This window comes from Piliocolobus tephrosceles, chromosome 9 (assembly GCF_002776525.5).
Source record: "Piliocolobus tephrosceles isolate RC106 chromosome 9, ASM277652v3, whole genome shotgun sequence".
Lineage (NCBI taxonomy): Eukaryota > Metazoa > Chordata > Mammalia > Primates > Cercopithecidae > Piliocolobus > Piliocolobus tephrosceles.
Genome location: NC_045442.1, coordinates 68,905,910 through 68,919,930, shown reverse-complemented (window position 1 = coordinate 68,919,930; position 14,021 = coordinate 68,905,910). Strand labels below are relative to the sequence as shown.

Here is a 14,021-nt window from a genome sequence, read left to right as displayed (position 1 = left end):
ACATTAGTATTGTGGTACATAATAGAAGTTGCCAATGTAAATAAGAAAGAAAGGCCGGGCGCGGTGGCTCAAGCCTGTAATCCTAGCACTTTGGGAGGCCGAGATGGGCGGATCACAAGGTCAGGAGATCGAGACCACCCTGGCTAATACGGTGAAACCCCGTCTCTACTAAAGAATACAAAAAACTAGCCGGGCGACGAGGCGGGCGCCTGTAGTCCCAGCTACTCGGGAGGCTGAGGCAGGAGAATGGCGTAAACCTGGGAGGCGGAGCTTGCAGTGAGCTGAGATCCGGCCACCGCACTCCAGCCTGGGCGACAGAGCCAGACTCCGTCTCAAAAAAAAAAAAAAAAAAAAAGAAAGAGAGAGGAAGGAAGGAAGAAGGGAGCGAAGGATGGAGGTAGGTTTTGGGTAATGCTAGCTTTACTGTTTCTCTTTGAGAAATCTGAATTGCTAGCATCACTACTCTTGGACTTTAGGACCTTTGTTAAGTAAAATAATATAACAACTGTGATGCTGAACAGTTGATCTGATAACCCAGAGGGCTCCTAAGTGACTCTAAGGGGCGTGTGGTGTGTAGAGCTTGGATATGCTGGATAAAGGGATGATTCATATTCCAGGTGGGGTGGAGCTGCATAGTGCAGGGTTTCATCTTGCTACTTAGAATAGTACCTGATTTAAAACTTAAAAGTTGTTTATTTCTAGGAATTCACATTTAATATTTTAAATATTAAAATTTAAATATTTGCATTTAATACTTTTTAAATTTTACATTTAATAATTTGAATTTAAGACTTGTAAGTCCAATGTGCTTCATTGTTATACACATTATTGCTCTCTTCTCTCTTTTGGTGTTTAGGAATGCTTTGTGTTAACATGAAGGCCAGTGTGAGAGCTGCAAGAAAGGGAAAGATGAACCGAGGCATTTAGATTACCACCTACATCGGCTTGCCAAACAGAAGCTCTGCCTGGGGATAAAGATGAGGATAAATATAAGGCATTTGGTGTTTCCTTTGTATCCTGACTTAGAAATCTGACCATGGACGATGGAACAGGAAACTCATATTTAAGGGCGTATTAATAGCTCTCTTTAGTCTTGAGAAATATCAATGAGGCTGAAAGTGCCTTGGAATGACTTTGCAGGTTTAAGATATGAATAGGAAAAAAAGAAAAAGGGAAGAAAAGGAGTAAGGAGAAAAGAAAAGGAGGGATTAGGGTTATATTTCACGGGGCTGGTAGAATGCTCTGAAATAGTTTTTTCCAGACCCTAATATTTAGTAATAAATTTTAAGGTAATAACTATTTTAATATTTCATTTTGGGGGCTATTCCTGGCTTAGGATCTAGTAAAAATAATCCTGACCTTTTCCCATAACCATTATCAGGATTTCCTCTTGTAAGTGATTATATGCATCTCAGAAAAACGTTAATGGTTATTCTCTTTTTATGGATATATTTGATTAAGCTAATCTGTAGGCGTTAGCGGAGACAGATTAAGAATATATTTTGAGGTCCAGAATGGTGGCTGACACCTGTAAACCTAGCGCTTTGGGAGGCTGAGGTGGATGGATCACTTGAGGTCAGGAGTTCAAGACCAGCCTGGCCAACATGGTGAAACCCTGTTTCTACTAAAAATACAAAAATTAGCCGGGGGTGGTGGCAGGCGCCTGTAGTCCCAGCTACTTGGGAGGCTGAGGCAAGGGAATTGCTTGAATCTGGGAGGCAGAGGTTGCAGTGAGCCAAGATCATGCCACTGCATTCCAACCTGGGCCACAGAGCAAGGGTCCCATCTAAAATATATATATGTATATATATTTGCTGTATATATATACACAATATATATATATACTATATATACACTATATATATATATAGTATATATATATAGAAAGATGAAGTTTAGCTCCTCTACCTCTTTTTCTTTTCTTTTTTCTTTTTTTTTTTGAGCTGGAGTCTCACTCTGTTGCCCAGGCTGGAGTGCGGTGAGGCGATCTCTGCTCACTGCAAGCTCCGCCTCCTGGGTTCACGCCATTCTCCTGCATCAGCCTCCGGAGTAGGTGGGGCTACAGGCGCCCACCACCATGCTCTGCTAATTTTTTTGTATTTTTAGTGCAGACGGGATTTCACTGTGTTCGCCTGGATGGTCTCGATCTCCTGACCTCGTGATTCGCCCGCCTCAGCCTCCCAAAGTGCTGGGATTACAGGCGTGAGCCATGGCGCCCGGCCGCTCCTCTACCTCTCTTATCCCAGTGATAGATATTTTATTTTTGTTTTGTTAATTCCTCTATTCTGTACACAAAATAGGGATGTGATGACTAATAGTGTTAGGTACTTTTAATGCTTTTAGTTCTGGTTAGTTTTTCATATCTCTAACAGTAATTCTCAACTGGGGTTTCATGTCTGAACCACAGAATGCAGACAATGATTTCGGTGGTTATTTTCACAGTTCTCCTTGCATTGGTACATAACTGCAGATTGGGCATCCTTAGTCCAAAAATTTGAAATCTGAAATGCTGCCAAATCTGAAACTTTTTGACCGCTGACATGATGCTACAAGTAGAAAATGCCACACCTAACCACTTGTGACGGGCTGCAGTCACGGCGCAGGCGCACAACACACAGTTTATTCAGTGGCCCCAAGGGAAAGGAGACCATTCAGCCTCCTTCGGCTGCAATATATCTTTTGTGCACAATGTATGCAAACTTTGTTTCATGCAAAAATTACAAAAAATGTTGTATAAAATAACCTTCAGGCTGTATGTATGAGGTATATATGAAGCATAAATGAATTTCATGTTTAGACATGAAATTTTATCTGACTGTATACTTCTGAACCACACACTTAAAAATGATTAACACAATAAATTTAATGATATATATTTCATGTTCTATCCCTAAGATATCTCATTGGATGTATTTGCAAATATTCCAAAATGCAAAAAAATCTAAAAGTCCAAGATACTTACGGTCTCAAGCATTTCAGATGAGGGATACTCAGCCTGTATTACTATTCTAGATGCATAAGCCCAAGAATGCCTTAAGTCTCTCATGGAAGCCCTGTTGAGAAAGGCTACAAGATGTCGGTAGCCATGCTTTGCGGTTGACTCTCCACCATAGCTACATAGGGATGACACAGACTGAAACGGATGAAAGATGTCAAGTAGGAAGGATTATGGGAATTTTTACCTATTTTGTACTGTTTTGGAGAATAGCAATTATAGATGTAATTGAGTATTCCTCAAGGAATATGAAATATGTATATTCATTGTGATAGAATCTGGGTAAATGATGTTTATAATTGGAAAATGCCATACAGTGTGAAATAAAATGTTTTTAAATTAATGGACTTTTGGGGGAGCAGTTCTAGGTTTACAGAAAAAACTGAGCTAAAAGTACATACCCCTTCATCATGCCCTGTAATTTTCCCTATTTTTATCTTGCATTAGTGTGATACATTTATTAAAATTGATGAGCCAATATTGAAATATTATTATTAACTAAAGTCCATAGTTTACATCAGGGTTTACTCTTTGTGTTGTTTGTTCTTTGTGTTGGTTTTTTCTTTTTTTTTTCTTTTTGAGACAGAGTCTTGCTCTGTCACCCAGGCTGGAGTGCAGTGGTGCCATCTTGGGTCATTGCAACCTCTGCCTCCTGGGTTCAAGCAATTCTCCTGCCTCAGCCTCCCGAGTAGCTGGGATTACAGGCGCCTGCCACCATGCCTGGCTTATTTTTGTGTTTTTAGTAGAGACAGGGTTTCACCATGTTGGCCAGGCTGGTCTCAAACTCCTGACCTCAAGTTGGTCCACCCACCTCGGCCTTCCAGAGTGTTGGGGATTATAAGTGTGAGCCACTGTGCCTGGGTTTTTTTTTTTCCTTCAGTATTTTTCTGGCTATTTTTCCATGTTTGTTTTTCCATATAAACTTGTTTAACTCCATAACAAATAAAGCATATTGGTACTTTTATTGAGAGTACATTAAATCTATACATTTGCTTAGCAAAAAGGGTTTATGATATTGAGTTACCTTCTTTAAGTAAAATGTAGACTCCATTTGAGTCTTCAGAAGAAGCATTTCCTCATTTAGAGTTGTTTATTCCTATTTGGTCTTCTTCTCTGTTGCTGTTGTAACTGAGATTTCCACTACCATTATGCCCATTTTTTTTTTCCCCCTAAGACGGAGTTTCACTTAGTCGCTCAGGCTAGAGCGCAGCGACACAATCTCGGCCCATTGCAACCTCCACCTCCCGGGTTCAAGCAATTCTTTTGCCTCGGCCTCCCGAGTAGCTGGGATTACAGGTGCCTGCCACTACGCCCAGCTAATTTTTCATATTTTTAGTAGAGACAGGGTTTTACCATGTTGGCCAGGATAGTCTTGAACTCCTGACCTCGGGTGATCTGCCCTCCTCGGCCTCCCAAAGTGCTGAGATTACAGGCGTGAGTCGCTGCGCCCAGCCCATTATGTCCTGTAACAGATTATTGTTTTTATACATGAAGGCTATTGATTTCTGTACGTTAATTTCATGACTTGCCACCCTAGTGGAATTTTTTGTTGTTTGAGTTAGTTTTACAATGAATTCTTTAAGGCATTGGCTCAACCTGGACTGATTTTTCCCCCAAGGGCAACTTGTTAATGTCTAAAGTCATTTTTGGTTGTTATAACTGGGTGGAGATGGTACTGCTGGCATCTAGCATTTGAAAGCCAGAGGTGGTGCTAAACACCCTACAATGCATAGGACAGCCCCCCACAGCCAAGAATTATCTCTTCAAAAAGACAATAGTGCCATGCTTTGGGAAACTGTGTTTTCCAGGTTTACTATCATATCATTTTCGAATAGAAATAGTTTTAGTTCCTCTTTGCCAATTCTTATGTCTAATTGAGTTTTCTTGTCTAACTACACTAACCAATTCCTATTATACTATATTGAACAGTGGTGGAAATAGTGGCCATACTTGCATTGTTTCTATTCTTAGTGGAAATGCCTTTGGTATTTCTTCATTAAAGAAGATACTGGCTTTAGAGCTAAAGTGTGTGTAATTGGGGAGAAAATGTAAGTTTTTTTTTTCGTTTCCCTCATAGATTCTTAATTGAGACTCTCTCTCTATTAGTTCATTCTTGCACTGCTATAAAAAAAATAAAACCTCAGACTGGGTAATTTATGAAGAAAAGAGGTTTAATTGACTCACGGTTCTGCAGGCTGTACAGGTAGCATGGCTGGGGAGTTCTCGGGAAACTTTCAATTATGGCAGAAGTTAAAGGGGAAGCAGGCTCATCTTCACATGGCCGGAGCAGGAGAGAGAGAAGCGGGGGAAGTACTACACACTTTTAAACAGCCAGATCTCATGAGAACTCACTCACTGTCACAGAACAGCAAGGAAAAAATCTGCCCCCCATGATCCAGTCACCTCCCACGAGGCACCTCCTCCAACACTGGCAATTACAATTCAACGTGAGATTTGGTTGGGGACAAAAATCCAAACTATGTCACTCTCCAAAACAAAAATCAGATTAACAAGAAAAAGACAAGTTTATTCACCCATGCTGTACCTATCACACAGGAGAAACCTCAGTTTAAAAGTGTTTTTCTCTCAAAGAAGTGGCTTAGGGACCTTGCTTAAATAGTATTTTTTAAAATTAAAATTTAAATGTAAATTTTATTTATTTATTTATAAATGATAGAGTCTCACTCTGTAGCCCAGGCTGGAGTGCAGTGGTGCGATCTCAGCTCACTGTAACCTCCACCTCCCAGGCTCAAGCCATTCTCGTGCCTCAGCCACCCAAGTAACTGGGGTTACAGACGTGCACCACCATTCCCAGCTAATTTTTTTTTTAGAAATGGCATTTCACCGTGTTGCCTAGGCTAATCTCAAATCCCTGGCTTCAAGTGATCTGTGTGCCATGGCCTTCCAAAGTGCTGTGATTACAGGTGTGAGCCACTGCAAGGCCTGGCCTTTTTTTTGTTTTTTTTTTTTGTTTGTTTTTTTAGACAGGCTGCCACTCTGTTGTCTAGGCTGGAGTGTAGCGGCATGATTCCTCACTGTAACCTCGAACTCCTGGGCTCAAGATATCTTCTCACCTTAGCCTCTTGAGTAGCTAGGACTACAGGCACATACCACCATGCCTGGCTAATTTTTTATTTTTTGTAAACTGGGGTCTTGCTGTATTGGATAGTCTTATACTCCTGGACTCAAGTATTCCTCTTACCTCAGCCTCCCAAGGCACTGGGATTACAGACACTTTTGACGAAAAGTATTTTCCGAGTTAATGTAGACTTACTTTTACTTGTGATACTTTTCTGTTAACCTTAGGCTCTATTGCTAGTTCTCTTGTTTATTATTCATGGCATTTTTCTCAGTCTGCCTTTGCTCAAAGAGCCTTGAAGTGAAAGATGTAGGGGAGGAGCATGAGAGGTCATGCCCTGAGATTTGGTGCTTTTTCTCTTACTGCTTAGTATTATTTTGAAGTTTAGGCATCCTGTCTTCAAAACATGCTGGGGTTGTGGTTTTCATGCAGTGTTATTTTCCCCTTATTGTTTTTGCATTGTTTTTGGAGAAAATAATGGAAGAGAGAGACATAGGCATGTGCCATAGTCTTCAACTACACCTGTTGTCTTTAAAACACACACATTTCATAGAAAAACCTCAACCAAACAAACTGATTTCATATTTTGCTTTGATGATTAAGATTTAAATTAATATTCCAGGAGCCTTTAGGTTTAGAAAATCCCAAGTGAATAATCAAATACAGTCAGCTATTCATATCTATGGATTCTTTATTTTTTGAGATAGAGTCTCGCTCTGTTGCCCAGGCTGGAGTGCAGTGGCACAGTCTTGGCTCCCTGCAACCTCCATCTCCTGAGTTCAAGTGATTCTCCTGCCTCAGCCTCCTGAGTAGCTAGCTGGGATTACAGGCGGGCACCACCATACCCAGCTAAATTTTTGTATTTTTAGTACAGATGGGGTTTCACCATGTTGGTCAGGGTAGTCTTGAACTCCTGACCTCAGGTGATCCACCTGCCTTGGCCTCCCAACGTGCTGGGATTACAGGTGTGAGCGACAGTGCCTGGCCTTTATCCATGGGTTCCTTCTTCATGGATTCAACCAACCATGGATTAAAAATATTTGATGCTGTGCATGGTGGCTCACAACTGTAATTCCAGAACTTTAGGAGGCTGATGTGGGAGTGTGACTTGAGCTCAGGAGTTCGAGACCAGCTTGGGCAACATAGCAAGACCTCATCTCTACTAAAAATAAAAATGAAAATAAAAATTAGCTGGGTATGGTGGTGTGTATCTGTAGTCCAAGCTACTCGGAGGCTGAGGCAAGAGGACTGCTTGACCCTGGAAGAGAGAGGCTGCAGTGAGCTATGACTATGCCACTGCACTCCAGCCCAGGCAACAGAGCGATACCCTGTCTCAAAAAAAAAAAAAAAAAAAAATTGAAAAAAAATTGAAAAAAAATAATTAAAAAACAATACAGCAGTGAAAAGTAATACAAATTAAAAATACAATGTATAACAACTATTTACATAGCATTTACATTGTATTACATATTATAAGTTATCTAGGGATGGTTTAGAGTATATGACAGGATGTGCATAGTTTGAATGCAAATATTATACCATTTTACATAAGATACTTGAGCATCTGGGATTTTGGTGTCTATGACTATTCTGGAACCTATCACTTGCAGATACTGAGGGATGACTGTACTGATTAACTGGTTAACAGCACCTTATTGGATTAACCCTATAGTAAGCATTGTTTAAACAGAAACATTTAAAATAATTTTTTTTTTTTTTTTTTTTGAGACAGAGTCTCGCTCTGTCGCCCAGGCTGGAGTGCAGTGGTTCAAGTGCCTCAGCCTCCCAAGTAGATGGGATTACAGGCACATGCCACCGTGCCTGGCTAATTTTTGTGTTTTTAGTAGAGACAGTGTTTCACCATGTTGGCTAGGCTGGTCTCGAACTCCTGGCCTCAGGTGATCCACCTGCCTCGGCCTCCCAGAGTGCTGGGATTACAGGCGTGAGCCATCAGACCTGGCCTAAAATGAAATTTTAGGTTAAATGCTAACATTCTGTCACTGCTGGTGTTGCTACAAGGTATATAAAGTGAGGATAAAATGTTTGAACTCTAAAACAGGGTTTAAAGTTGAAGTGTGTCTTAGCTTTTGATAAAAAATGAACTTAGGCCGGGCGCGGTGGCTCAAGCCTGTAATCCCAGCACTTTGGGAGGCCGAGACGGGCGGATCATGAGGTCAGGAGTTCGAGACCATCCTGGCTAACACGGTGAAACCCCGTCTCTACTAAAAAATACAAAAAGCTAGCCTGGCGAGGTGGCTGGTGCCTGTAGTCCCAGCTACTCAGGAGGCTGAGGCAGGAGAATGGCGTAAACCCAGGAGGCGGAGCTTGCAGTGAGCTGAGATCTGGCCACTGCACTCCAGCCCGGGCGACAGAGCAAGACTCCGTCTCAAAAAAAAAGAAAAAAAAAAAAAAAATGAACTTACTAAAAATACAAAAATTAACTGCGCATGGTGGCGGGCACCTGGAGTCCCAGCTGCTCAGGAGGCTGAGGTGTGAGAATCGCTTGAACCGGGAGGTGGAGGTTGCAGTGAGTGAAGATTGCACCACTGCACTCTAGCCTGGGGGACACAAGGAAACTCTGTCTCAAAAAAAAAAAAAGAACCTAAAACCAAAGATGTTTGAGAGAGGTGGAGAGTAAAACATGGTTTTCCACAAATCCTTTCTTCCAGACTATTCCTCTGTCCTTTTGCTTCTATGCACCCTGATCTTTTCCTTGTGCAAGTCAGTATTTTCTCGGTTCTAATTTCCTTTGGAGCAGGGTTTAAACTTTCCTTATTGATGGCTCATTTTTTTTTATCCTGTAGTTTTTTAATGGCTCTTAGGTACATTAAAAAGTATTTATTACTTTTATTAGGCCCAGTGTGGGTGGCTCACACCTATAATCCCAGCACTTTGGGAGGCTGATGTAGGCAGATCACTTGAGTTCAGCAGCTCAAGACCAGCCTGGGCAACATAGTGAGACCCCATCGCTACAAAAAATGGCCAGCTGTGTGGCATGTGCCTGTAGTCCCAGCTACTCAGAGGCTGAAGTGGGAGCGTTGCTTGAGCCCAGGTGGTGGAGGCTGCAGTGAGCCATCATTGCACCACTGCACTCCAGTCTGGGCAACAGAGTGAGACCCTATCTCCAAAAAAAAAAAAAAAAAGTATATATTAACTATTAAAGCTCTATAGCTACTTAATTTCCAAGACTTGGATTGAAAATTAAATTGGAGATGATATTTTATGGAAATTTTACATATTGAAACCTTATGTATGATCTGAACACATTTTTTTTTTTTTTTTTTTTTTGAGACGGAGTCTCGCTCTGTCCCCCAGGCTGGAGTGCAGTGGCCGGATCTCAGCTCACTGCAAGCTCCGCCTCCCGGGTTTACGCCATTCTCCTGCCTCAGCCTCCTGAGTAGCTGGGACTACAGGCGCCCGCCACCTCGCCCGGCCAGTTTTTTGTATTTTTTAGTAGAGACGGGGTTTCACCGGGTTAGCCAGGATGGTCTCGATCTCCTGACCTTGTGATCCGCCCGTCTCGGCCTCCCAAAGTGCTGGAATTATAGGCTTGAGCCACCGCGCCCGGCCAAGATCTGAACACATTAACACATTATAGAGGTTTTAGACGTCATTGTTTCTGTAATTACCTGAATGGTTGGTTTTTGCTTTAAATAAGTGTTTCTTTGGTTGATTTATTTTTTCTTTTTCTTTTCCACATTTTGTTTTTCTGTGCAGTTATTTGGAAGGGCAGATTTTCACCCTTTACTACTTCTTCCTTCACCAGACGTAAGTTTCAGGTTTTATTGTTGCAGTAAAAAGGCTCTATGGTGTTTTAAGAAGGTGAACCATGGAGGTTCTTGGTGTACAAAGGACTGTTTCAGAGAGTATCAGAAGGTGAAGTACTGTGGAATGTTGACCTGCTTTTTGATAGCATCTTTCTTTAACGAGAACTTGTGCAAAGCTTCTGTCTCAAACCTAACATTTCTATGAGATGATTCTTGTTTCTATAATTATTATTTTATACTGTAGAGATTGTGTAACTTAAATTAACTTTACATTCTCATCCAGATCATTTAAAATAGCTTTCTCTGCTATTGGAAGATACTTCTCAGAACAACCTTAGCTGAAGTGTGAGCTTTTCTCATTTATTCTGTCACTGTCACTTTAAGCTATGAAATGTATCTTTTCTGGACATGAATGTTAATCTCTACTGTATTTTGACAGTCATTCCGGTGTCTTCAATGAAGAACTGGCAATATTCATTTCATCTAAAAAAATCTATAGAGATGTTTTAAAAATGATTTGGCATAATTAAAATCTAATATAGTGTCACGTTTTGAGCAGTATTATAGTTGTACAGTACACAGTGTGTTTCTAGTAGCTTATCCCATTCCTCGAATAGTTTCATCTATTTATTATCATCTAGCAACAAAATGTTAGAGGACTGTAAGATAATGCATTCAGGCCAGGCGAGGTGGCTCATGCCTGTAATCATGCCTTGGGAGGCCAAGGCAGACGGATCACCTGAGGTCAGGAGTTCAAGACCAGACTGGCCAACATGGTGAAACCCCATCTCTACTAAAAATACAAAAATTAGCCAGGTATGGTGGCACACACTTGTAGTCCCAGCTACTTGGGATACTGAGGCAGGAGAATCACTTGAACCTGGGAGGTGGAAGTTGCAGTGAGGTAAGATGGCACCACCGCACTCCAACCTGGGCAATAGAGGAAGACTCTGTCTCGAAAAAAAAAAAGATAATCCATTCAGCCAAACTATTTTGTGAAGAATAGCTAGCTGTTTCCTACCCCAAATAATCTTCCTTGAAGCCTATGTTGAGCCCTTTCCACTTCCCAACCTAATGTAATTGAATCCCTGTTAATGTGTTCTTGTAACCCTTGCTTTTTTTTTTCTGCCTTGTATTATGGCTGTTTTTGTTTTTTCTTTTTTGTTAACAGACAGGGTCTCGCTACATTGCCCAGCCTGGACTGCAGTGCTGTTCACAGGCCCAGTCCCACTACTGATCAGCATGGGAGTTTTGGCCTGCTCTGTTTCTGACCTGGCCTGATTCACCCCTCCTTAGGCAACCTGTTGACGTTACCATATTGATGCTGAACTTATTGCGGACACCTGATGGGCATGTAGCACACTATAGCCCAGAACTCCTGTGCTCAAATGATCTTCCTGCCTCAGCTTCCTGAGTAGCTGGGACTACAGGCACATGCCACAGTGCCTAGTGGTTTTTTTTTTTTTTTTTGAGACAAGGTGTTGCCTGTGTCACCCAGGCTGGAACGCAGTGGCATGATCATGGCTCACTGTAGCCTTGACCTCCTGGGCACAAGTGATCTTCCCACCTCAGACTCCTGACTGGTGGGGACTACAGGCTTGTGCCACCATGCCCAAGTAATTTTTTTAAAATTTAATTTTAAAAAACTAATTTTTTTGTAGAGACAAGGTTTTGCCATGTTGTCCAGGTTGGTTTTGAACTTTTGAGCTCAAGCAATCCACCCACCTTTGCCTCCCAAAGTGCTGGGATTACAGGCATGAGCCATTGCTCCCAGCTGCTTTATGGTTATTTGAATAGTTTTATCTTCACTACTAAATTAAAAGGTGTTGGTGGACAAAGACTATGTCTTGTTCATCTTTGTGCCTCTTGCTGTGTCCTTGCAAAACTTTGCTCAATAAATAATGATCTGAATGAAATAATGATAAATGGACATTTTAGATTATGATTTGCTTAAATGGATGAGACTAATATAGGATACTGTCTCATTAAAAACCACTCAGGGCTGGGCGTGGTGGCTCACACCTGTAATCCCAGCACTTTGGGAGGCTGAGGCGGGCAGGTCACCCGAGGTCAGTAGTTTGAGACCAGCCTGACCAACATGGTGAAATCCCATCTCTACTAAAAATACAAAATTAACCAGGCGTGGTGGCACATGCCTGTAATCCCAGTTACTAGGAAGGCTGAGGCAGGAGAACCTGGGAGGCAGAGGTTGCAGTGAGCTGAGATCGCACCATTGCTCTCCAGCCTGGGCAACAAGAGTGAAACTCCGTCTGAAAAACAAAAAACAAAAACAAAAACACTCAGGATGGCCTTGTTTCTCCAGAATGTACAAAGTACCTTTATATTTTATTTTTCTGAAATGAACTCTTAAAACCAGAAAAGGACTTAGAAAGTCTTTTTCTAAGACAAAACAAAAAAGATGCACCAGTGCCCTGCATCTTCCCGAATATAGTCTCAGTGAGGGCTTTTACTGGTCACAGGGCTGGCTGGCAGTAGAACTAGAATAGAACCTAAGTTTTTGGGAATGCTAAGAAACCTAAAGTGAACTTTATATCTGGAGGTGTGCAGTCTTCTTTGGCAAGTTGGCAGGTATTTATAAAAATGGCTTAATAAGCAAGGTACCATAATAGTGGTACAAAATGTTCTACAGAAATTCAGGGGAAGAAATCAACAGTGGTAATGACTTTATGTCTTTTGAGGATGAGGTGAGATATCAATTAAATCTTAAGAAGAACTGGTTCTAGGAATAGTATAGAAAAAGAATAGTGTTTGTCGTTATGTGTCTAAGGCATGCACCTGGAAGCAGTGATAAAACGAAGCCAGAAACATGATTTTCAATCCTCAGTCCTAGTCCTATAATCTATTTATAATATACTTATATTTAAAATTAGTTAACACTATTAAACTTAGTATATTTCTACTTATTTTTTATTTTTATTTAAGAAAATTTTTTTGTGTGTGTAGAGATGGGGTCTTACTCTGTTGCCTGAACTGTCTTAAATTCCTGGCCTCAAACAGTCTTCCCACCTCAGCCTCTCAAAATGTTGGGATTACAAGCATGAACCAATGCACCCAGCCTGTATTTCTATTTAAGTCAGAAAACATTTGAATACCTTTAATGCCTAAAGTATTCTTTTAGGCTTTTTACCTTTTATAGTACTCATGCTTCGGCTCTCATCAGGTACTTAAGCCTAGTTCAGTGAGTTCTATAGATATATAAACTCTTGGGTATGAAATCAATTATGAAAATATGTCAATTACAATGATTCATATTTATTTATTTATTTATTTTTGAGACGGAGTCTCGCTCTGTCGCCCGAACTGGAGTGCAGTGGCCGGATCTCAGCTCACTGCAAGTTCCGCCTCCCAGGTTTACGCCATTCTCCTGCCTCAGCCTCCCGAGTAGCTGGGACTATAGGCGCCCGCCACCTCGCCTGGCTAGTTTTTTGTATTTTTTAGTAGAGACGGGGTTTCACCGTGTTAGCCAGGATGGTCTCGATCTCCTGACCTTGTGATCCGCCCGTCTCAGCCTCCCAAAGAGCTGGGATTACAGGCTTGAGCCACTGCACCCGGCCTTCATTTTTATTTATTTATTTATTTATTTATTTATTTATTTATTTATGAGATGGAGTCTAGCTCTGTCACCCAGGCTGGAGTGCAATGGTGCAATCTCAGTTCACTGCAACCTCCGCCTCCTGGGTTCCAGCGATTCTCCTGCCTCAGCCTCCCAAGTAGCTGGGATTACAGGCACCTGCCATCATACCTGGTTAATTTTTGTATTTTTATGGAGATGGGGTTTCACATGTTGGCCAGGCTGGTCTTGAACTCTTGACCTCAGGTGATCCACCCTCCTTGGCCTCCCAAAGTCCTGGGATTACAGGCTTGAGCCACCGCGCCCGGCAATTACAAGGATTCTTATAGGTTGCACATGGAATCTTGGCTGGTTAATTTGAAACTCCTTAAATCTGCTCTTATAAATCCCATTAAGTCTTTTTTTTTTTTCTTTTTAAGATGGAGTCTTGCTCTGTTGCCCAGGCTGGAGTGCAGTGGTGTCATCTCAGCTCACTGCAACCTCTGCCTTCCAAGTTCAAGCGATTCTTCTGCCTCAGCCTCCCGAGTAGCTGGGATTACCAGCATGCACCACCATGCCCAGCTAATTTTTGTATTTTAGTAGAGATGG

At 41.6% G+C, this 14,021-nt stretch overlaps 1 protein-coding gene across 2 annotated transcripts in view; it reads left to right on the top strand.

Moving 5' to 3' along the window:
- MICU1 (mitochondrial calcium uptake 1) overlaps positions 1–14,021 on the top strand; it is a 255,950-nt gene that overhangs the window by 22,190 nt on the left and 219,739 nt on the right. The gene's annotated exons all lie outside the window — the stretch shown is intronic.